The sequence below is a fragment of the Delphinus delphis genome, chromosome 3, assembly GCF_949987515.2.
Source record: "Delphinus delphis chromosome 3, mDelDel1.2, whole genome shotgun sequence".
Taxonomy (NCBI): Eukaryota; Metazoa; Chordata; class Mammalia; order Artiodactyla; family Delphinidae; genus Delphinus; species Delphinus delphis.
In genome coordinates this window covers 132,603,783-132,629,508 of record NC_082685.1, presented here as the reverse complement: position 1 = coordinate 132,629,508, position 25,726 = coordinate 132,603,783, and the positions used below count along the sequence as shown (strand labels likewise).

The following is a 25,726-nucleotide window of genomic DNA, read 5'->3' as shown; positions in this document are numbered from 1 at the left end:
TACAACAGCACTTGTCCTGCTCCCTGTGTGTCAGTAGAGCAGAGTGGTGAGCAGAAAGGCTATGGAATCAGAAGGGCTGGGTTTGAATTCTGGACCCATTACATTATGGCTGTGTGACTCTGGAAAAGTTAGTTAACTTTTCTGTGACTTAATTTCCTCATCCATAAAGAAAATGATTACTGTGAGGATGCAATGAGATTATCCACATGGAGCCCGAGGAACAGTGCCTGGAGCAGGGTGCCACTGCTGCTGCTACTACTACACGACTACCACGACTACCGCTACCACTACTGCTGCTACCACACTACTACCCCAAAACCACCACCACCACCAGCACTGCTACTACTACTGTTACTACACTGCTACTGCTATTCCATTACTATTACTACACCGCCACCACTAATATTGCTACTAGTGCTGCTCCTGCTGCTGCTGCTACTACTACCACCACTACAACCACTGTTATATTACTACCACCACCACTACTACAACTACTACTACCACTGCCACTCCTGTGACAGCCAAGGTGAAAACATTTCTTGATAGAAAAAATAACAAGAGAATAAATAACAAGAGAATCCTGAAGCTTTTTTTAAAAAAAAATCCTCAAATGATCTGGCTGGCAATGACCTCAGGTGACCTGTCAGCAGCATCCGGCGTAGTCCTTTCCTACTCCTCAAATCACTGTCTTCTCTTGGCTTCCAGGACACTGCACTCTTTTGGTCTGTTTTTCCCCCATATCACTGGCTATTCCTTCTCAGCCTCCATTATTGGTTCTTCTTCTTCTTCCTGAACTCCTAGTACACTACAGTATTAGTATTTGTATTAGTGTGTTAGTTCTGGGCTCAATAGTTGGTTCTTTCGTTTTATCTGTAGTCATTCCTGAAGATATATTGTTCAGTCCCATGGTTTTAAATATCAGCTATTCGCTGAGGACTCCTGCCCAAACCTCTCTCTCAAATGTTAGCCCTTTAAAAAAAATATTTTTAATTGAAGTATAGTTAATTCACAATGTTGTGTTAGTTTCCCATGTACAGCAAAGTGATTCAGTTATACATATATAGATTCTTTTCCATATTCTTTTCCATTATAGTTTATTACAAATATTGAATATAGTTCCCTATGCTATACAGTAGGACCTTGATGTTTATATATTTTATATATAGTAGTTTGTATCTGCTAATCCCAAACTCCTAATTTATCCCTCCCCGCCCCCTTTCCCCTTTGGTAACCATAAGTTTGTTTTCTATGTCTCTGTTTCTGTTTTGTAAATAAGTTCATTTGTATCATATTTTAGATTCCACATATAAGTGATATCATATGATATTTGTCTTTGTCTTACTTCTCTTAGTATGTATGATATCTCTAGGTCCATCCATGTTGCTGCAAATGGCATTATTTCATTCTTTTATATGGCTGAGTAGTATTCCAATGTGTGTGTGTGTATAAGTATATATATATATATATACACACACACACACACACACACACACACACACACACATATATAAATATAAATACTACATCTTCTTTACCTATTCACCTGTCAATGGACATTCAGGTCACTTCCATGTCTTGGCTATCGTAAATAGTGCTGCTATGAACATTGGGGTGCACGTGTCTTTTCAAATTGGAGTTTTCTCCAGATATATGCCCAGGAGTGGGATTGCTGGAGCAAATGGCAACTCTATTTTTAGTTTTTTAAGGAACCTCCATTCTGTTCTCCATGGTGGCTGCACCAATTTACATTCCTACCAACAGTATAGGAGGGTTCCCTTTTCTCCACACCCTCTCCAGCATTTGTTATTTGTAGACTTTTGGATGATGGTCATTCTGACTGGTGTGAGGTGGTACTTCATGGTAGTGCTGCTTTGTATTTCTCTAACAATTAGTGATGTTGAGCATCTTTTCATGTGCTTATTGGCCATCTGTATGTCTTCTTTGGAGAAAAGTCTATTTAGGTCTTCTGCCCATTTTTTGATTGGGTTGTTTGGTTTTTTATTATTAAGTTGTGTGAGCTATCAAACATTAGTCTTGATTTCAAACTGCTTATGTCACATTTCAACTTTGATGTCTAACAGACATTTGAAATAATATGACTAAAATGAAATTCCTGATCTCCTCCCAAGAAATCTGCTCCACACACAATCTTCCCTATTTCTGTGTATGGCAACTCCATCATTCTAGTCATTCAAGCCAAAAGCCTTAGACTGATCCTTGACTCTTCTCCTTTCCTCTTCTCCACCCTACACCTGTTCATCAAGAAATCCTGTTGTCCCAACATTGAAAGTAGATGTGGGCTCTGACCAATTCACACCACCTCCACGCTACTACCTTGGTCCAAGCAACAATCATCTCTCACCTGGACATCCAAAATAGCCTCTGTGGCAGATGGTTTGCCAAAAGGCAGCAATTATTTCCCTCACTATATCATACTCCTTCATAATCTGTCTTTGTAGCTTTTCCTATCAAGATGTGTAATCTGCTCCTTCTAATCCTTCAATCTGTGAACACCCCATGACTTGTTTCAACTAATATAATATACCCCAAGTGATGGTATGTCAGTTTTGAGCCTAGACCCCAAAAGCCCTTGAACACTTCTGCTCCTTCTCTTGAAATCCTGCTGCCATCATGTGAATAAGCATATGGTCCAGTCACCCTCATTGTCCAAGCCAATAGCTAGGCAGCTCCCTGAAACACAGACACTTAGCTGACCTGTAGCTGACTGCAGACAAGACTAGGAGACTGCCCATTTGAGCCCTGTCTAATTTGCCAATCCAAGGAATTGTGAGCTAAATAATGGTTCTTGTTTTCAGCAACTAAAAAATAGGATGGTTTGTTACTCAGCAATAGCTGAGGGATACACTTTCCTAACACATGTCCCTGCTACTACCCTTGGGTTCTAAAGTCTATTCTCAGTACAGCAGACAGAAATAACTTTTCTAAAAACATAAATCAGAATCACAGGGTTTCCCTGGTGGCACAGTGGTTAAGAATCTGCCTGCCAATGCAGGGGACACGGGTTCGATCCCTGGTCCAGGAAGATCCCACATGCCACGGAGCAACTAAGCCTGTGCACCATAACTACTGCGCCTGCACTCTAGAGCCCATGAGCCACAACTACTGAGCCCATGTGCCACAACTACTGAAGCCCGCGTGCCTACAGCCCATGCTCCGCAACAAGAGAAGCCACCGCAACGAGAAGCCCGTGCACTGCAATGAAGAGTAGCCCCCGCTCGCCGCAACTAGAGAAAGCCTGCGCGCAGCAACAAAGACCCAACACAGCCAAAAGAAAAAAGAAAAAAAAAAACAGAGTCACATCTCGCTTTGGCTCAACACTCTACAATGAGCCTGTAAGGCTCTACTTCACCTGGCTTCCTGTTACCATGCTGCTCACATCTCCTACTACTCAACCCTTTGTGCTCTCCATTCCAGCCACACCAGCTTCCTTGCTGTTACCTGAACACACTCCTGCATTAGGATCTTTACTCCAGTTGGTTGTTCTGCCTGAAATGCTCTTTCTCCAGAGAGCCACTCAGCTAACCCTCCCAGTATCTTCCAATATTCTCTCAAATCTCATCTTCTCAATGAGGCCTCCTCTATTTAATAAAACAGTCTTATTCCCATTCCCAACATTCCCAGTCCCCCTTATCCTACTCTACTTTCCCCACTTTTCCTTTCACACTTACTATCTTCTAATATAGCATATAATTTACATATATATATATATATATATATATATAAGGAGTGACATAGAGAGGAATATTTATTTTAAGAAATTTGTTCATGTGAGGTAGGGGCTAGCAAATTTGAATTCTGCAGGGCAGGTTGGAGACCCAGGGAAAATTTGATGTTGCAGCTCAAATCCAAAGGCAGTCTGGAGACAAAAATGCCTTCTTTCTCAGTCTTTCCCTCTTAAGGCCTTCATTTATTGGATGGGGTCACCCAAATTACAGAGGGTAATCTGCTTTACTCAAAGTCTGTCAATCTCATCTTAAAAACATCTTCACAGCAATGTCCGGGCTGGTATTGGGCCAAATATCTGGATGCCATGACCTAGCCAAAGTAACATAAAATTAAGCATCACACTCTTTTTACTGAAATATAGCCTCCTCGAGGAAAGAAATCTTTATTTTGTTCAGTAATATATCTCAAGTGCCTATAACTAGGCCTAGCATAAAGTTGGTGCACATGTTAGATGACTCAATGAATGAATGTCTGAGTCTTAAAAAGTAAAGCCCAACAGGAATATTGTGAGAGTGACTGAAGCTTCGTGGGGTTAGTCCACAAAGCTCCCCAAAGGATGTGTGTTTTACGCAGCGTTTTGAAAGGAGCCTGGGATGTAATTTGGCAGAAGGAGGAGTGAAGAAACTCCAGGAAATCAGAGTGATGCGTATGCTGGCTCCAAGCAGGAAGAAAGCAACGTGTGCCTCTAAGATAACCACGTCTTACGTAAAGAAGAGGGACGGCTTTCAATTATCCCTGAAAAACTAAACACTTCCTTATTATCTCTTGAAGTTCCAGAGCATCATTTGTCTGTCTATAATAATCAAAAATTGTGGTCTCTCGAACACTTGAACTTTTTCCAAGTGAAATAGAGCATTTATACAAAGCAGATGCACGCAACATAACCTTCGCCCGTGATTCTCCTGTAGCCACATTAAGATCACTACAAATAGGAGAAGCCATGCCTTAGGTCAAACCAGCACTTAAAAGTCAAGTCCAATTTGACGACAGTATTACGGGTACCAGCCAAACCTGGGCAGTTTTCTGTAGAGACTAGCAGAATTCCTGGTGCAGAACTGCAGCCAAGTTCACTCAGGTGCAAAAGTCTCCTAACATCTGATACCAGTGAGGGCATGGGAAAGTTCCAGGCACCTATTATTTCTACTAAATACCAGAAACTACAGATTGGCTGGAGAAGGTATTCTTACAAATAATTTTTTCTCCTTGTGGTGAATTTAATCAATATCACAAAAATAAATTCTGGTGATCTCTGTCCATTTATGACTCCCTCTACCTACCTATCCACCCATCTTTCTCTATTAACTCTATCATGTTCAATGTTTTACACACTAAATCCATCCATGGGCATCCAAATTCTGATATAAATGCAAGTCACCCTTCTGCTCTTTGAGTCAAGGTCAGAATGGGCTGCCTGCTGGAATCAGAGTACAGAGAGCCTGCTAATCAATTCAAACAGACTTGAGTGGTTGCAAATCTCTCTGTGACCACAGTTTAGAAAGTGGTCTTTATTTTGTTTGTTTTTGAGAGACTGCAGAGGCCTTAACCTTCTCATGGGACAAACTTCCAGAATTGTATATAACCTTTGAGAATAAAAATCTCCCAAAGTCAGGCTGTCCAGGGAAGGCAATGGCCATCTCCGAATATTTGTTGTTTTCTTTCGATAGTAGCACACGATACTGGAGCAGATTATAAGACTACAACACATCTTTTTTTAATAAGATACAGAGAGCCATTCATTCAGCCTTTCTTTCATCTATTCATGAGATGTTTTCATTTAAATTATTTATAGATTTTTCTTTAAAAATTTAAATATTAACCCATAAGCATATACTTAAACATTAATTCCCAACTCAGGTAGTTACACTTTGCATGGAAGGGAGCAACTCAGGACATACTGATTTCCATATGATACTCAAATGGATTTAAAACATATTTTACAGAGTTGATTAGTATCATCTACCAGTGATTAGCAACTATTTTATTGCTAATTGTGGGGAGCAACAGTAAGTGTGCGAGAGCAAGCAGGTACCTAAGGGGCTATCTGGAGATTTTTCTATAACTCAGTAAAGATGTCAGCATATGGTAGTAATGTATGCAGAGTGTTAGTTACCTACTGGTAGCAGCGTATAATCCAAGTTTATTCCAGAATCCCCAGAAACCCAAGATATATTTTCTGATCCTCTGGGTAGTCTAAGCTTTTAAAATAAATGCCTGTCTGACTTCTGCAATTCATCTCCATCTTTAGAGCACATGACATTGTTGATCAACATATCACCAGAGTCAGAAAAATGATTCCCAGGGACAAAAAAAGTAAAAGAAATCACACTTAAATTATCCATCTTAAAAAGAAGGGGGAAATGCTGACTATTTTACTGGCACTTATAATAAGTTTTCTGTTTTTTCTTTTCATCTTGCTTGATATCAGATATCAACTCTGGTAATCCTCTTGCTGGAAATTTGTTTTGTATAACAGAAGAATATCACCATCAATCCTTTAGAAATAATTTACAGGCCCACAAACTCTTATAGTGCAATTTGTAGCTTGGTGGCCTCCCCACCCAACACCCTTCTGAAAAAAAGCAACCACTTTCACAGACTTTAGGAGTTCACTGTGACAGGGTTTAATTTCTTTCCAAGTTAACTTGTGTTTGGATTAGTTTATGTTTTCATCTAAAGTCAGGTTCATGCTGGGTATTTCTTTTCCTTATTGGGCAGTTTTAGCAGGCTAAGAAATTTTTTTATAGTCAGGGTAGCTTGAATATCAGTGGGAGTAGTGATATTTCTGAAAGGCTTTATGCCATTAGTGAAATGATATTCCAGAAAGAATCCATGCTTCCTGCCCTAGGCCTACACTAAGTGGTTGAAGAAGAAAGAACATTTATGATACTATCAAAAACATCTTAATATAATTTGCCTTGAATTTGGCCTTTACTGTGAAAAGCAGAAAATATATAAAGCTAGATTCTAAACTCATCTACCCCATAAAAATACATATAACTTGACTCTCCTAGTGGAAAATCAGAGGTAATGAACTAACTATGCTCCACAGTTGATCAGAGGATGCTAAAGTTTCAACGGTCCTTATATATTGTTTGCTTTATTCTCTTCATTTTTCAGATGTTAAAACTGAAACCTGGAGGGATGATATAACTCGTCCAAAGTCAACAGCAAGTGAGCTGCAGAACTAGGGCTTCAGAGGATAATTATGATGATCAATCTCTTAATCCATCGCTATTTATTATGTACCTTGCACTGTTGCAGATAATAGAGCTTTAAATATACACAATGTAGTATTGTATTTTAATTTCCATTTTAACTAGAGCATTCATATTGTGCAAGTGAAAAAATAGTACAAGAATAAGGTAAAACCAAAGTCTTTGAAGTGCCCTTTTTATTTTCTCAAAATATAAATAAGATCTGCCAACAAATGAACAAATAAAAGGAATATAGGCAGAAGGCAACCATTAACACCCACAAACTTGTAGATAGATAAAAGCACAACCTATGGATAAAAACAGCCCATGTGCTTTTAGGGCACCTGCCTCTTTTGTCCCCTGATAAAAGAGAAGAAATAATACCTATTACTGTATAAGGGTACAGTGATGACAGTTGCTGGCCCAGGAAAATATTTACAAAGTGACAGATTTTTAAATGTAGAAATGTTTTTCATTCAACATGTTACTGATATTAAAAGACTCAAAAGTGTCATCTACTAATCCAAAAAGAGTACTGATTTTTGAACTTGAATCATTCCATCTAGCCTTGATTCTAAACTATCCTACTTCATTTGGGACACACTCAGCACAGTTCTTTTCTACACAAGTCCCTCATTGTACACTCCACATGTCAGGCCATCTCAGCAGGAATGAATTCAACAAATGTTTGTGACTTACCACATCAAGAACTGCTGGGTACTGCTGGAGAAACAAAGATGGCTAGAACAGTCTCTGGCCCCAAGGATTGGACAATCTAGTTTGAAGAGATGAAGAAGTATAGAAACACTTAGCTAACTCTGATTCATGGCACCTGAAATACTTTCTAGAACAAGATGAGTTATAAATTATTTTTAACTCCACAAGTCAATTTAATTTCATATCTTTAACTCTATAAGTTAAATATAATTTAAAATAAAATAAAAGCATAAATAACATACCATGAGGTTGTCTAAACAATGCTCAACAGACATCACAGCCTTTGTTTTCTGACCCTATGTCTGTCTTCTACATCATTTTGTTGTCAACCAAGTCCTAAATGAACCTAGAAAATAACATTCTATGGAATAAGAACTACATTAAGAAGATGACATTTTCATATAATAAATCTTATTTAAAGAAAGATAATCTTAAAAAATTAAATACCAATGCAGAGACTTCAATTTGTGGTTGGGGAAGTTGGATCTCTGGTGGGGGTAATGTAAGATAGTCAGGCTTTAAAACCTGACCCAAGTTCAACCCCAACTCTCTTCCTATTATATGTGTGATTTGAGCAAATCTCTTAATATATTAACTTTCCAGAGGTTTAGTTTCCTTATCTATAAAATCCGGATAAGACCCCTTCAGATGTTGCTGTAAAAGGAATATATGTTAGGTATTCAATAAATGGAACCTATTCCATTCAATTTACTTCCATAAAACTCTCAAAACAGGGGACTTCCTGGTGGCACAGTGATTAAGACTCTGCGCTCCCAGTGCAGGGGGCATGGGTTCCATCCCTGGTCAGGGAACTAGATCCCACATGCATGCCACAACTAAGAGTTCACATGCCACAACTAGGGAGTCAACTAAGAGTTCGCATGCCAAAACTAAGGAGCCCACGAGCCGCAACTAAGGAGGCTGCCTGCCTCAACTAAGACCCGGCTCAACCAAATAAATAAACAAATAAATATATATTTTAAAACTCTCAAAACAATACCAAGTGGCAAAAAGGTTTCTGTGTAGAAAGAAAAAACTGCATATATATATATATATATTTATATATACATATATATGCATATATATGTATTTATAGATATATACATATATATGCATATATATACTGTGATATATCACATTTCCTTTATTCATTCATCTGTAGATGGACACTTAGCTTGTTTCCATGTCTTGGCTATGATAAATAATGCTGCGATCAACATGGAAGTACAGATATCTCTTGGAGATACTGACAATTTCCTTTAAATATATACCCAGAAGTAGGATTGCTAGATCGTATGGTAATTCTGTTTTTAATTTTTTTAGGAACCTCCATACTGTTTTCCATAATGGCTGCAAACCATATATACCATAATGGCTGTATCAATTTATGTTCCCACCAACAGCGTGTAAGAGTTCCTTTTCCACCACAACTTCACCAACACTTGTTATCTTTTGATTTTTTGATAAAAGCCATCCTAATAGGTGTGAGGTGCTATCTCATTGTGGTTTTGATTTTCATTTCCCTGATGATTAGTGATGTTGAGCATCTTTACATATATCTGTTTGCCGTTTGTATATCTTCTTTGGAGAAATGTCTATTCAGGTATTTTGCCCATTATTAAATAAGGTTGTGTGGATGTTTTCGATTTTTTGTTTTTGTTTTGCTTTTTGGGTTTGGGTTTTTTTTTAATTTTTTTTTGCTATTGTGTTGTATGAGTGACTTATATATGTTGCATATTAACCCCTTATCAGATACGTGGTTTGCAAATATTTTCTACCAATAAAAAGGTTGCCTTTTTATTTTGTTGTTTTCTTCCATTATTGTTATTATTATTATTAAATGGCTCCCCACCCCTCTTTTTTATCCTACCACCTGGATTTATCTTCTTCCTTCTCTTCCTTTTCCTTCTTCCTATGGACCTTCCAATAACACATACTCATGAACATTTCCATGAACATTTTCCTAGTTAATCAGCTGGGATTAAAAAGTTTTCTGACCTTGGCGAAATCTCAAGACTTTTCTTTCTAAGTCCACAGTAAATACCCTTGAACATTATGTTGGTCAGTTATTGGAGCAGGATTATCATTTATTAGGATTTATTTCTGATCCCCTTTGGCCTTTGGTTACTGTTCCTGGGTCAGAAGAGGCCGACCCATCCCTCAGCTAGCCCTGCAGCTTTGCTGAGAGTACTCCTAATGAGACAGAAGGCATTATGACAATTTCATAGACTGTACTTTTTGGCTTCCTTTAGTCATAGTTTTTCTCTTTTTTTAAAGGAAAGGAAAATAAAATAGGAAAAAAAATTGAAATAAAGTCCTGTTGAATATAATTCCCCAGGATCCATAAGATATTCAAAAGTGATTTGTACCCCAGTGCTCGTATTTCAGAACTAGAAAGAGATGAGCTCATTTCCTGTTCTCTCACATAGCATGTGCTACAACACTTTGGCACACATGCCCCTAATTCACTTGAAGCGAGAAGCGTTTGTCTTTAATTTGTCTCTAAGCTGGCTTTTCATGACACTTTAATGTCATCCTTGTGTTTTTATATGTATTAATATTTATAAATACTGGGTTGGACAAAAAGTTCTTTCGGGATTTTCTGTAAGATGTTACAGAAAAACCCGGATGAACTTTTTGGCCAACCCAATACAGAGGCTTATTTATGAGGCCCTTTGTTTTCCTATTAGCTGGAAGAGAGGATCTAAGTAATTTGGGAAGGAGAGGTTTGTTTAGCTGGAATAAGAAGGGGAATGGTCAAAGATGAAATTGTTTAATTCTTTCTTGCCGAGTAACTGCAGAATTACAGATGTTTCTTGAATACAATAAATTAATTTCAGTCATGCTTGCTTATTTGTAACATGTTGCCAAAGTAAAGACATAATCCAAAAACTAATGATTTGAGAATCCATTGGGTATTCTTTTGGACCCAGTTCCATAAATTTTCACATGAACACGTAGCCAAACTCTTCTACAGTACAATATGTAGCCCCCTGAGTGATCGATTAGGCAGCTAATACATATCAAGGCACAGTTAAACTCACATCTTCAAGCTAAGGCAGAGTTCAGCTACTTAACTGAAGTCATCTTTTAATATAATTAAGTCTACTGGGCTCCAGTTATGTGGAACCAGAAACTAGAAAAGTTGGGTTACTCAATGGAAATAACAACTGGTTATAATCTACAGACAAAAGTAATAAAAGTATTCAAGGGAACAAACTTTTTGTTAAAAAGAATCAGATGCTGTGTTATTGACTTTTTAAAAAGTATAACAAACTGTTTCATAATTTGCCAAATAATATCCACCTACGTAAGTTAACAGAAGTACCACTGGTTAGTTTCAGGGAATATGATTAGGGAAAGGGTTGAAAGTAATATGCACTTGGTAACAGGAGATTTTCTCTTCATCACACTATCTTTTATATGGTTATCTATCCTGATACATAGGAGGGAACACCACCATTTTCTATGTGTGGAATGTGTGGAATCATCAATCAGTAAATTAAAAAAAAATTTTGGAGTACGGTTTGTTGCCCCGTAAATTGTGTCAAGAAGGTTATTACTGTTATAGAACTGAAAGGATCAATTTGTGACAACTCATTTGCCCCTTGCCAATTCCTATAACGATAATAGCTATAATTACTTTATACAGTGAAGTTTTCTTGCCCCTATAGAAATTTTTTATTATGCCCTCACACAGCATCCTCAGTCCACCCCTCTCCCATTTAGTTAGGCTAGATAGGAGGACAGTCAAAGTAACAGGTTTGTAAATTGCCCTCTTAGTGACAAAATGATATACATGTATGCTTTCAATCAATAAGAACAAAATTCTTACTCACAAAGAAGGAAGTTTCTTTGCATTACCAAGTGAATAAAGAAACTGTTGACACCTAAATATAAGACCAGAAACCACAAAACTCCTAGAGGAAAACACAGGCAGAACACTTTTGACATAAATCATAGCAATTTTTTTTGGATCTACCTCCTAAAGCAAGGGAAATAAAGCAAAATTAAACAAATGGGATTTAATTAAATTTAAAAGCTTTTGCACAGCAAAAGAAACCATTTATAAAATGAAAAGACAACCTACTGAATGGGAGAAAATATTCGCAACTAATATGACCAATAAGAAGTTAATATCCAAAATATATAAACAGCTCATACAACTCAACATCAAACAAACAAACAACCTGATTAAAAAGTGGGCAGGGCCCTGAACCAAGATGGCAGGGTAGAAGGACGTGCTCTCACTCCCTCTTGCAAGAACACCAGAATCACAACTAGCTGCGGGACAATCATCAACAGGAAGACACTGGAACTCACAAAAAAAGATATCCCACATCCAAAGACAAAGGAGAAGCCACAATGAGATGCTAGGAGGGGCGCAGTCACAGTAAAATCAAATCCCATAACTGCTGGGTGGGTGACTCGCAGACTGGAGAACACTTATACCACAAAAGTCCACCCACTGGAGTGAAGGTTCTGAGCCCCACGTCAGGCTTCCAAACCTGGGGGTCTGGCAACGGGAGGAGGAATTCCTAGAGAATCAGACTTTGAAGTCTAGCAGGATTTCATTGCAAGACTTCGACAGGACTGGGGGAAACAGAGACTCCACTCTTGGAGGGTACACACAAAGTAGTGTGCGCATCAGGACCTAGGGGAAGGAGCAGTGACCCAAGGGGAGACTGAACCAGACCTACCTGCTAGTGTTGGAGGGTCTCCTGCAGAGGCAGGGGGTGGCTGTGGCTCACCGTGAGGATAAGGAAACTGGCAGCAGAGGTTCTGGGAAGTACTCCTTGGTGTGAGGCCTCCCAGAGTCTGCAATTAGCCCCAACAAAGAGCCCAGGTAGGCTCCAGTGTTGGGTTGACTCAGGCCAAACAATCAACAGGGAGGGAACCCAGCCCTACCCATCAGCAGTCAAGCAGATTAAAGTTTTACTGATCTCCGCCCACCAGAGCAACACCCAGCTCTACCCACCATCAGTCCCTCCCATCAGGAAGCTTGCCCAAGCCTCTTAGATAGCCTCATCCAACAGAGGGCAGAGAGCAGAAGCAAGAAGACCTACAACCCTGCAGGCTGTGGAACAAAAACCACATTCACAGAAAGATAGACAAGATGAAAAGGCAGAGGGCTATGTACCAGATAAAGGAACAAGATAAAACCCCAGAAAAACAACTAAATGAAGTAGAGATAGGCAACCTTCCAGAAAAAGAATTCAGAATAATGATAGTGAAGATGATCCAGGACCTCAGAAAAAGAATGGAGGCAAAGATCGAGAAGATGCAAGAAATGTTTAACAAAGACCTAGAAGAATTAAAGAACAAACAGAGATGAACAATGCAATAACTGAAATGAAAACTAAACTAGAAGGAATCAATAGCAGAATAACTGAGGCAGAAGAACAGATAAGTGACCTGGAAGACAGAATGGTGGAATGCACTGCTGAGGAACAGACTAAAGAAAAAAGAATGAAAAGAAATGAAGACAGCCTAAGAGACCTCTGGGACAACATTAAATCCAACAACATTCGCATTATAGGGGTCCCAGAAGAACAGAGAGAGAAAGGACCCGAGAAAATATTTGAAGAGATTATAGTCGAAAACTTCCCTAACATGGGAAAGGAAATAAGCACCCAAGTCCAGGAAGTACACAGAGTCCCAGGCAGGATAAACTTAAGGAGAAACATGCCGAGACACATAGTAATCAAATTGGCAAAAATTAAACACAGAGAAAAATTATTGAAAGCAGCAAGGGAAAAACGACAAATACCATACAAGGGAACTCCCATAAGGCTAACAGCTGATTTCTCAGCAGAAACGCTACAAGCCAGAAGGGAGTGGCATGATATACTTAAAGTGATGAAAAGGAAGAAACTACAACCAAGATTACTCTACCCAGCAAGGATCTCATTCAGATTCAAAGGAGAAATCAAAAGCTTTACAGATAAGCAAAAGCTAAGAGAATTCAGCACCACCAAACCAGGTCGACAACAAATGTGAAAGGAACTTCTCTAAGTGGGAAACACAAGAGAAGAAAAGGATCTACAAAAACAAATGCAAAACAATCAAGAAAATGGTTATAGGAACATTCATATCGATAATTACCTTAAACTAAAATGGATTAAATGCTCTAACCAAAAGACACAGGCTTGCTGAATGGATACAAAAACAAGACCCATATATATGCTGTCTACAAGAGACCCACTTCAGATCTAGGGACACATACAGACTGAAAATGAGGGGACGGAAAAAGATATGCCATGTAAATGGAAATCAAAAGAAAGCTGGAGTAGCAATACTCATATCCAATAAAATAGACTTTAAAATAAAGAATGTTACAAGAGACAACAAAGGACACTACATAATGATCAGGGGATCAATCCAAGAAGAAGATATAACAATTATAAATATATATGCACCCAACATAGCAGCACCTCAACACATAAGGCAACTGTTAACAGCCATAAAAGAGGAAATCGACAGTAACACAACAATAGTGGGGGACTTTAACACCTCACTTACACCAATGGACAGATCATCCAAACAGAAAATTAATAAGGAAACAGAAGCTTTAAAAGACACAATAGAGCAGATAGATTTAATTGCTATTAATAGGACATTCCATCCAAAAACAGCAGATTACACTTTCTTCTCAAGTGAGCATGGAACATTCTCCAGGATAGATCACATCTTGGGTCACAAATCAAGCCTCAGTAAATTTAAGAAAACTGAAATTATATCAAGCACCTATTCTGACCACAACGCTATGAGATTAGAAATGAATTACAGGGAAAAAAATGTAAAAAATACAAACACATGGAGGCTAAACAATGCGTTATTAAACAACCAAGAGATCACTGAAGAAATCAAAGAGGAAATAAAAAAATACCTAGAGACAAATGACAATGAAAACATGATGATCCAAAACATATTGGATGCAGCAAAAGCAGTTCTAAGAGGGAAGTTTACAACTATACAAGCCTACCTCAAGAAACAAGAAAAATCTCAAACAATCTAACCTTACACGTAAAGGAACTAGAGAAAGAAGAACAAACAAAACACAAAGTTAGCAGAGGAAGGAAATCATAAAGATCACAGCAGAAATAAATGAAATAGAAACAAACAAAAGAATAGCAAAGATCAATAAAACTAAAACTTGGTTCTTTGAGAAGATAAACACAATTGATAAACCATTAGCCAGACTCATCAAGAAAGTGAGGGAGAGGACTCAAATCAATAAAATTAGAAATGAAAAAGGAGAAGTTACAACAGACACCGCAGAAAACAAAGCATCCTAAGAGACTACTACAAACAACTCTATGCCAATAAAATGGACAACCTGGAAGAAATGGACAAATTCTTAGAAAGATATAACCTTCCAAGACTGAACCAGGAAGAAATAGAAAATATGAACAGACCAATCACAAATAATGAAATTGAAACTGTAATTAAAAATCTTCCAACAAACAAAAGTCCAGGACCAGATGGCTTCACAGGTGAATTCTATCAAACATTTAGAGAAGAGCTAACACCCATCCTTCACAAACTCTTCCAAAAAATTGTGGAGGGGGCTTCCCTGGTGGCGCAGTGGTTGAGAGTCCGCCTGCCGATGCAGGGGACATGAGTTCGTGCCCCAGTCTGGGAAGATCCCACATGCCACGGAGCGGCTGGGCCCGTAAGCCATGGCCGCTGAGCCTGCACATCTGGAGCCTGTGCTCCACAACGGGAGAGGCCACAGCAGTGAGAGGTCCGTGTATGGCAAAAAAAAAAAAAAAAAAAAAAAAAAAAAAAAAAAAAATTGTGGAGGAAGGAACACTCCCAAACTCATTCTGTGAGGCCACCATCACCCTGATACCAAAACCAGACAAAGATACTACACAAAAAGAAAATTACAGACCAATATCACTGATGAATATAGATGCAAAACTCCTCAACAAAATACTACCAAACAGAATCCAACAACACATTAAAAGGATCATACAGCATGATCAAGTGGGATTTATCCCAGGGATGCAAGGATTCTTCAATATACACAAATCAATCAATGCGATACACCATATTAACAAACTGAAGGAGAAAAACCATATGATCATCTCAATACATGCAGAAAAAGCTTCTGACATAATTCAACACCCATTTATGATAAAAACTCTCCAGAAAGTGGGCATAGAGGGAACCTACTTCAACATAATAAAGGCCATATATGACAAACCCACAGCAAACATCATTCTCAATGGTGAAAAACTGAAAGCATTTCCTTTATGATCAGGAACAAGACAAGGATGGCCACTCTCACCACTATTATTCAACATAGTTTTGGAAGTCCTAGCTATGGCAATCAGAGAAGTAAAAGAAATAAAAGGAATCCAAATTGGAAAAGACGAAGTAAAACTGTCACCGTTTCCAGATGACATCATACTATACATAGTATAGTATAGATGCCACCAGAAAACTACTAGAGCTAATCAATGAATTTGGTAAATTTGTAGGATACAAAATTAATGCACAGAAATCTCTTGCATTCCTATACACTAACGATGAAAAATCTGAAAGAGAAATTAAGGAAACACTCCCATTTACCATTGCAACAAAAAGAATAAAATACCTAGGAATAAACCTACCTAGGGAGAAAAAAGACCTGTATGCAGAAAACTATAAAACACTGATCAAAGAAATTAAAGATGATATCAACAGCTGGAGAGATATACCATGTTCTTAGATTGGAAGAATCAACATTGTGAAAATGACTATACTACCCAAAACAATGTACAGATTCAATGCAATCCCCATCAAATTACCAATGGCATTTTTTATGGAACTAGAACCAAAACTCTTAAAATTTGTATGGAGACACAAAAGACCCTGAATAGCCAAAGCAGTCTTGAAGGAAAAAAACGGAGCTGGAGGAATCAGACTCCCTGACTTCAGACTATACTACAGAGCTACAGTAATCAAGACAGTATGGTACTGGCACAAAAAGAGAAATATAGATCTATGGAACAAGATAGAAAGCCCAGAGATAAACCCACACAACTATGGTCAACTAATCTATGACAAAGGAGGCAAGGATATACAATGGAGAAAAGATAGTTTCTTCAGTAAGTGGTACTGGGAAAACTGGACAGCTACATGTAAAAGAGTGAAATTAGAACACTCCCTAACACAACACACAAAAATAAACTCAAAATGGATTAGAGACCTAAATGTAAGACCGGACACTATAAAACTCTTAGAGGAAAACATAGGCAGAACCCTCTTGGACATAAATCACAGTGAGATCTTTTTTGACCCACCTTCTAGAGTAATGGAAATAAAAACAAAAATAAACAAATGGGACCTAATGAAACTTAAAAGCTTTTGCACAGCAAAGGAAACTACAAACAAGACGAAAAGACAACCCTCAGAATGGGAGAAAATATTTGCAAACGAATCAATGGACAAAGGATTCATCTCCAAAATATATAAACAGCTCATATAGCTCAATATTAAAAAAACCGGGGGACCTTGAAGATGGCGGAAGAGTAAGACGCGGAGATCACCTTCCTCCCCACAGATACAACAGAAATACATCTACACGTGGAACAACTCCTACAGAACACCTACTGAACGCTGGCAGAAGACCTCAGACCTCCCAAAAGGCAGGAAACTCCCCACGTACCTGGATAGGGCAAAAGAAAAAAAGAAAAAACAGAGACAAAAGAATAAGGACGGCACCTGCACCAGTGGGAGGGAGCTGTGAAGGAGGAAAAGTTTCCACACACTATAAGCCCCTTCGCGGGCGGAGACTGCGGGAGGCGGAGGTGGGGAGCTTCGAAGCCGCGGAGGAGTGCACAGCAACGGGTGCGGAGGGCAAAGCAGTGAGATTCCCGCACAGAGGATCGGTGCCGACCGGCACTCACCAGCCGGAGAGGCTTGTCTGCTCACCCGCCAGGGCGGGCGGGGCTGCGAGCTGAGGCTCGGGTTTCGGTTTCGGACCGAGCGCAGGGAGAGGACTGGGGTTGGCGGCTTGAACATAGCCTGAAGGGGTTAGTGCACCACGGCTAGCCGGGAGGGAGTCCGGGGAAAAGTCTGCACCTGCCGAAGAGGCAAGAGACTTTTTCTTCCCTCTTTGTTTCCTGGTCCGCGAGGAGAGGGGTTTAAGAGCGCTGCTTAAAGGAGCTCCAGAGACGGGCGCGAACCGCGGCTGAAAGCGCGGACCCCAGAGACGGGCGCGAGCCGCTAAAGCTGCTGCTGCCGCCACCGAGGGGCCTGTGTGCGAGCACAGGTCACTCTCCACACCCCTCTTCCGCGGAGCCTGTGCAGCCCGCCACTGCCAGGGTCCCGGGATCCAGGGACAACTTCCCCGGGAGAACGCACGGCGGGCCTCAGGCTGGTGCAAAGACATGCCGGCCTCTGCCGCCACAGGTCCGCCCCGCACGCAGTGCCCCTCCCTCCCCCCGGCCTGAGTGCGCCAGAGCCCCCGAATTAGCGGCTCCTTTAACCCCGTCCTGTCTAAGCAAAAAACAGACGCCCTCCAGCGACCTACACGCAGAGGCAGGGCCAAATCCAAAGCTGAGCCCCTGTGAGCTGTGAGAACAAAGAAGAGAAAGGAAAATCTCTCCCAGCAGCCTCAGAAGCAGCGGATTAAAGCTCCACAATCAACTTGATATGCACTGCATCTGTGGAATACCTGAATAGACAAGGAATGATCGCAAATTGAGGAGGTGGAATTTACGAGCGAGATCTATGATTTTTTTTCCCTTTTCCTCTTTTTGTGAATGTGTATGTGTATGCTTCTGTGTGAGATCTTGTCTTTATAGTCTTGCTTCCACCATTTGTCCTAGGGGTCTAACTGTTCATGGTTTTTTTTTAAATTTTTTTTCTTAATAATTAATTTTAATTGTAATAACTTTATTATACTTTATCTTCGTTCGTTCTTTCTTTCTTTCCTTCCTTCCTTCCCTCCTTTAGACAATGAATCACCCCAAATTGAGGAGGTGGTCTGTGAGAGCAAGATTTATGATTTTCCCCCCTTTACCTCTTTTTGTGAGGGTGTATGTGTACGCTTCTGTGTAAGATTTTCTCTGTATAGCTTTGCTTCCAACATTTGTCCTAACGTTCTATACGTCCCTTCTTTTTTTTCCTAAATAAGTATTTTTTAATTCAATAACTTTATTATACTTTATTTTATTTTTACTGTATCTTCTTTCTGTCTTTTTTCCTTCCTTCCCTCCTTCCTTCCTTCCTCCCTCCCTCCCTCCTTTCTTTCCTTCTTGCCTTCTTTCCTTCTTTGCTTCTTTCTTCCTTCCTTCCTTCCCTCCTTTCCTTCTTTCTTTCCTCATACTTCTACTAATTCTCTCTACTTTTTCTCCCTTTTACTCTGAGCCGTGTGGATGAAAGGCTCTTGGTGCTCCAGCCAGGAGTCAGGGCTCTGCCTCTGAGGTAGAGGAGCCAACTTCAGGACACTGGTCAACAAGAGACCTCCCAGCTCCACATAATATTAAACGGCGAAAATCTCCCAGAGACCTCCATCTTAACACCAGCACCCAGCTTCACTCAACGACCAGCAAGCAACAGTGCTGGACAACCTATGCCAAACAACTAGCAAGACAGGAACACAACCCCACCCATTAGCAGAGAGGCTGCCTAAAATCATAATAAGTCCACAGACACCGCAAAACACACCACCAGACGTGAACCTGCCCACTAGAGAGACAAGATCCATCCTCATCCACCAGAACAAAGGCACTAGTCCCCTCCACCAGGAAGCCTACACAACCCACTGAACCAACCTTAGCCACTGGAGACAGACATCAAAAACAGCGGAAACTACAAACGTGCAGCCTGCAAAAAGGAAACCCCAAACACAGTAAGATAAGCAAAATGAGAAGACAGAAAAACACACAGCAGATAAAGGAGCAAGATAAAAATGCACCAGACCTAACAAATGAAGAGGAAATAGGCAGTCTACCTGAAAAAGAATTCAGAATAATGATAGTAAGGATGATTCGAAATCTTGGAAATAGAATGGACAAAATGCAAGAAACAGTTAACAAGGACCTAGAAAAAATAAAGATGAAACAAGCAACGATGAACAACATAATAAATGAAATTAAAAGTACTCTAGATGGGATCAATAGCAGAATAACTGAGGCAGAAGAATGGATAAGTGACCTGGAAGATAAAATAGTGGAAATAACTACTGCAGAGCAGAATAAACAAAAAAGAATGAAAAGAACTGAGGACACTCTCAGAGACCTCTGGGACAACATTAAACGCACCAACATTCGAATTATAGGGGTTCCAGAAGAAGAAGAGAAAAAGAAAGGGACCGAGAAAATATTTGAAGAGATTATAGTTGAAAACTTCCCTAATATGGGAAAGGAAATAGTTAATCAAGTCCAGGAAGCACAGAGAGTCCCATACAGATAAATACAAAGAGAAATACGCCAAGACACATATTAATCAAACTGTCAAAAATTAAATACAAAGAAAGCATATTAAAAGCAGCAAGGGAAAAACAACAAATAACACACAAGGGAATCCCCATAAGGTTAACAGCTGATCTCTCAGCAGAAACCCTACAAGCCAGAAGGGAGTGGCAGGACATATTTAAAGTGATGAAGGAGAAAAACCTACAACCAAGATTACTCTACCCAGCAAGGATCTCATTCAGATTTGATGGAGAAATTAAAACCTTTACAGACAAGCAAAAGCTGAGAGATTTCAGCATCACCAAACCAGTTTTACAACAAATGCTAAAGGAACTTCTCTAGGCAAGAAACACAATGGAAGGAAAAGACCTACAATAATTAACCCAAAACAATTTAGAAAATGGGAATACGAACATACATATTGATAATTACCTTAAATGTAAATGGATTAAATGTTCCCACCAAAAGACACAGACTGGCTGAATGGATACAAAAACAAGACACGTATATATGCTGTCTACAAGGGACCCACTTCAGACCTAGAGACACATACAGACTGAAAGTAAGGGGATGGAAAAAGATATTCCATGCAAATGGAAACCAAAAGAAAGCTGGAGTAGAAATTCTCATATCAGACAAAATAGACTTTAAAATAAGGACTATTAAAAGAGACAAAGAAGGACACTACATAATGATCAAGGGATCGATCCAAGAAGAAGATATAACAATTGTAAATATTTATGCACCCAACATAGGAGCACCTCAATACATAAGGCAAATACTAACAGCCATAAAAGGGGAAATCGACAGTAACACATTCATAGTAGGGGACTTTAACACCCCACTTTCACCCATGGACAGATCATCCAAAATGAAAATAAATAAGGAAACACAAGCTTTAAATGATACATTAAACAAGATGGACTTAATTGATAGTTATAGGACACTCCATCCAAAAACAACAGAATACACATTTTTCTCAAGTGCTCATGGAACATTCTCCAGGATAGATCATATCTTGGGTCACAAATCAAGCCTTGGTAAATTTAAGAAAATTGAAATTGTATCAAGTATCTTTTCTGACCACAACGCCATGAGACTAGATATCAATTACAGGAAAAGATCTGTAAAAAATACAAACACATGGAGGCTAAACAATACACTCCTTAATAATGAAGTGATCACTGAAGAAATCAAAGAGGAAATAAAAAAATACCTAGAAACAAATGACAATGGAGACACAATGACCCAAAACCTATGGGATGCAGCAAAAGCAGTTCTAAGGGGGAAGTTTATAGCAATACAAGCCCACCTTAAGAAGCAGGAAATATCTCGAATAAACAACCTAACCTTGCACCTCAAGCAATTAGAGAAAGAAGAACAAAAAAACCACAAAGCTAGCAGAAGGAAAGAAATCATAAAAATCAGATCAGAAATAAATGAAAAAGAAATGAAGGAAACGATAGCAAAGATCAATAAAACTAAAAGCTGGTTCTTTGAGAAGATAAACAAAATAGATAAACCACTAGCCAGACTCATCAAGAAAAAAAGGGAGTAGACTCAAATCAACAGAATTAGAAATGAAAAAGGAGAAGTAACAACTGACACTGCAGAAATAAAAAATATCATGAGAGATTACTACAAGCAACTCTATGCCAATAAAATGGACAATCTGGAAGAAATGGGCAAATTCTTAAAAATGCACAACCTGCCAAGACTGAATCAGGAAGAAATAGAAAATATGAACAGACCAATCACAAGCACTGAAATTGAAACTGTGATTAAAAATCTTCCAACAAACAAAAGCCCAGGACCAGATGGCTTCACAGGCAAATTCTATCAAACATTTAGAGAAGAGCTAACACCTATCATTCTCAAACCCTTCCAAAATATAGCAGAGGGAAGAACACTCCCAAATTCCTTCTACGAGGCCACCATCACCTTGATATCAAAACCAGACAAGGATGTCACAAAGAAAGAAAACTACAGGCCAATATCACTGATGAACACAGATGCAAAAATCCTCAACAAAATTCTAGCAAACAGAATCCAACAGCACATTAAAAGGATCCTACACCATGATCAAGTGGGGTTTATTCCAGGAATGCAAGGATTCTTCAATATATGCAAATCTATCAATGTGATAAACCATATTAACAAATTGAAGGAGAAAAACCATATGATCATCTCAATAGATGCAGAGAAAACTTTTGACAAAATTCAACACCAATTTATGATAAAAACCCTGCAGAAAGTAGGCATAGAGGGAACTTTCCTCAACATAATAAAGGCCATATATGACAAACCCACAGCAAACATCATCCTCAATGGTGAAAAACTGAAAGCATTTCCACTAAGATCAGGAACAAGACAAGGTTGCCACTCTCACCACTCTTATTCAACATAGTTTTGGAAGTTTTAGCCACAGCAAGCAGAGAAGAAGAGGAAATAAAAGGAATCCAAATAGGAAAAGAAGAAGTAAAGCTGTCACTGTTTGCAGATGACATGATACTATACATAGAGAATCCTAAAGATGCTACCAGAAAACTACTAGAGCTAATCAATGAATTGGGTAAAGAAGCAGGATACAAAATTAATGCACAGAAATCTCTGGCATTCCTATACACTAATGATGAAAAATCTGAAAGTGAAATCAAGAAAACACTCCGATTTACCACTGAAACAAAAAGAATAAAATATCTAGGAATAAACCTACCTAAGGAGACAAAAGACCTATATGCAGAAAATTATAAGACACTGATGAAAGAAATTAAAGACAATACAAATAGATGGAGAGACATACCATGTTCTTGGATTGGAAGAATCAACATTGTGAAAATGACTCTACTACCCAAAGCAATCTATAGATTCAATGCAATCCCCATCAAACTACCACTGGCATTTTTCACAGAACTAGAACAAAAAATCTCGCAATTTGTATGGAAACACAAAATACCCCGAATACCCAAAGCAATCTTGAAAACGAAAAAAGGAGCTGGAGGAATCAGGCTCCCTGACTTCAGACTATACTACAAAGCTACAGTAATCAAGACAGTACGGTACTGGCACAAAAACAGAAATATAGATCAATGGAACAGGATAGAAAGCCCAGAGATAAACCCACGCACATATGGTCACCTTATCTTTGATAAAGGTGGCAGGAATGTACAGTGGAGAAAAGACAGCCTCTTCAATAAGTGGTGCTGGGAAAACTGGACAGGTACATGTAAAAGTACGAGATTAGATCACTCCCTAACACTACACACAAAAATAAGCTCAAAATGGATGAAAGACCTAAATGTAAGTCCAGAAACTATCAAACTCTTAGAGGAAAACATAGGCAGAACACTCTAGGACATAAATCACAGCAAGATCCTTTCTGACCCACCTCCTAGAGAAATGGAAATAAAAAGCAAAATAAACAAATGGGACCTAATGAAACTTAAAAGCTTTTGCACAGCACAGGAAACCATAAAGAAGACCAAAAGACAACCCTCAGAATGGGAGAAAATATTTGCAAATGAAGCAACTGACAAAGGATTAATCTCCAAAATTTACAAGCAGCTCATGCAGCTCAATAACAAAAAAACAAACAACCCAATCCAAAAATGGGCAGAAGACGTTAAAAAACATTTCTCCAAAGACATACAGATGGCCAAGAGGCACTTGAAAAGCTGCTCAACATCACTAATTATTAGAGAAATAGAAATCAAAAGTACAGTGAGGTATCACCTCACACCAGATAGAATGGTTATCATCAAAAAGAACACAAAAAACCAATGTAGCAAGGATGTGGAGAAAAGGGAACCCTCCTATACTATTGGTGGGAATGTAAATTGGTGGAATCACTGTGGAAAACAGAATAGAGGTTTCTCAGAAAACTAAAAATAGAAATACTGTATGACCCAGCAATTCCACTCCTGGGTATATATCTTAAAACAAACAAACAAACACTAATTTGAAAAAGCACATGCACCCTAATGTTCATGGCAGCATTATTTATAATTGTAAGATATGAAAGCAACCTGTGTCCATCAACAGATGAATGGATAAAGAAGATGTGGTGGAGAGGGAGAAGATGGCAGAAGAGAAAGACGCGGAGATCACCTTCCTCCCCACAGATACATCAGAAATACATCTACACGTGGAACAACTCCCACAGAACACCTACTGAACGCTGGCAGAAGACCTCAGACCTCCCAGAAAGCAAGAAACTTCCCACGTACCTGGGTAGGGCAAAAGAAAAAGAATAAACAGAGACAAAAGAACAGGGACAGAACCTGCACCAGTGGGAGGGAGCCATGAAGGACGAAAGGTTTCCACACACTATAAGCCCCTTCGCAGGCAGAGACTGCGGGTGGCGGAGGTGGGGAGCTTCAGAGCCGCGGAGGAGAGTGCAGCAACGGAGGTGCGGAGGGCAAAGCGGGGAGATTTCTGCCCACAGGATCGGTGCCGACCAGCACTCACCAGCCCGAGGGGCTTGTCTGCTCACCCGCCGGGGCGGGCGGGGCTGGGAGCTGAGGCTCGGGCTTCGGACGGAGCGCAGGGAGAGGACTGGGCTTGGCGGCGTGAACACAGCCTGCAGGGGGTTAGTGCACCACGGCTAGCCGGAATGGATTCTGGGGAAAAGTCTGGACCTGCCGAAGAGGCAAGAGACTTTTTCTTCTCTCTTTGTCTCCTGGTGCGCTGCTTAAAGGAGCTCCAGAGATGGGCGCAAGTCGCGGCTAATACCGCAGACCCCAGAGACGGGGCATGAGACGCTAAGGCTGCTGCTGCCGCCACCAAGAAGCCTGTGTGCGAGCACAGGTCACTTTCCACACCTCCCTTCCAGGGAGTCTGTGCAGCCCGCCACCGCCAGGGTCCCGGGATCCAGGGACAACTTCCCCGGGAGAACACATGGCGCACCCCAGGCTAGTGCAATGTCACGCTGGCCTCTGCCGCCGCAGGCTCGCACCGCACTCCGTACCCCTCCTTCCCCGCGGCCTGAGTGAGCCAGAGCCTCCGAATCAGCGGCTCCGTTAACCCCATCCTGTCTGAGCCAAGAACAGACGCCCTCCGGCGACCTACACGCAGAGGCGGGGCCAAATCCAAAGCTGAGCCCCTGGGAGTTGTGAGAACAAAGAAGAGAAAGGGAAATCTCTCCCAGCAGCCTCAGGAGCATCGGATTAAATCTCCACAATCAACTTGATATACCCTGCATCTGTGGAATACCTGAATAGACAATGAATCATCCCAAATTGAGGAGGTGGACTTTGAGAGCAAGATTTATTATTTTTTCCACTTTTCCTCTTTTTGTCAGTGTGTGTATGCTTCTGTGTGAGATTTTGTCTGTATAGCTTTGCTTTCACCATTTGTCCTAGGATTCTATCTGTCCGTTTTGTTTTTTTACTTTAAAAATTTTTTTTTCTTAATAATTATTTTTTTATTTTAATGACTTTATTTTATTTGACCTTACTTTATTTTCTTTTATCCTCTTCCTTCCTCCCTCCCTCCCTCTCCCCCCCCCCCCCACCTTGCTCTCTCTCTCACTCTCTCTCTCTTTCTTTCTTTCTTTCTTTCTACTTTTTCTCCCTTTTATTCTGAGCCGTGCGGATGAAAGGCTCTCGGTGCTGTAGCGAGGAGTCAGTGCTGTGCCTCTGAGGTGGGAGAGCCAAC

The 25,726-nt window shown here is 39.9% G+C and overlaps 1 protein-coding gene and 1 pseudogene across 2 annotated transcripts in view; both read right to left on the bottom strand.

Moving 5' to 3' along the window:
• MOCS2 (molybdenum cofactor synthesis 2) overlaps positions 1 to 7,717 on the bottom strand; it is a 51,395-nt gene extending 43,678 nt beyond the window's left edge. For both annotated transcript variants that reach the window (XM_060009509.1, XM_060009508.1), the window contains exon 1: positions 7,641 to 7,717. The gene's annotated coding sequence lies outside the window, so the exon portion shown is untranslated. The remainder of the gene's footprint in view (positions 1 to 7,640) is intronic.
• Positions 1 to 25,726, bottom strand: part of LOC132423585 (elongation factor 1-alpha 1 pseudogene) — a 205,026-nt pseudogene that overhangs the window by 25,044 nt on the left and 154,256 nt on the right.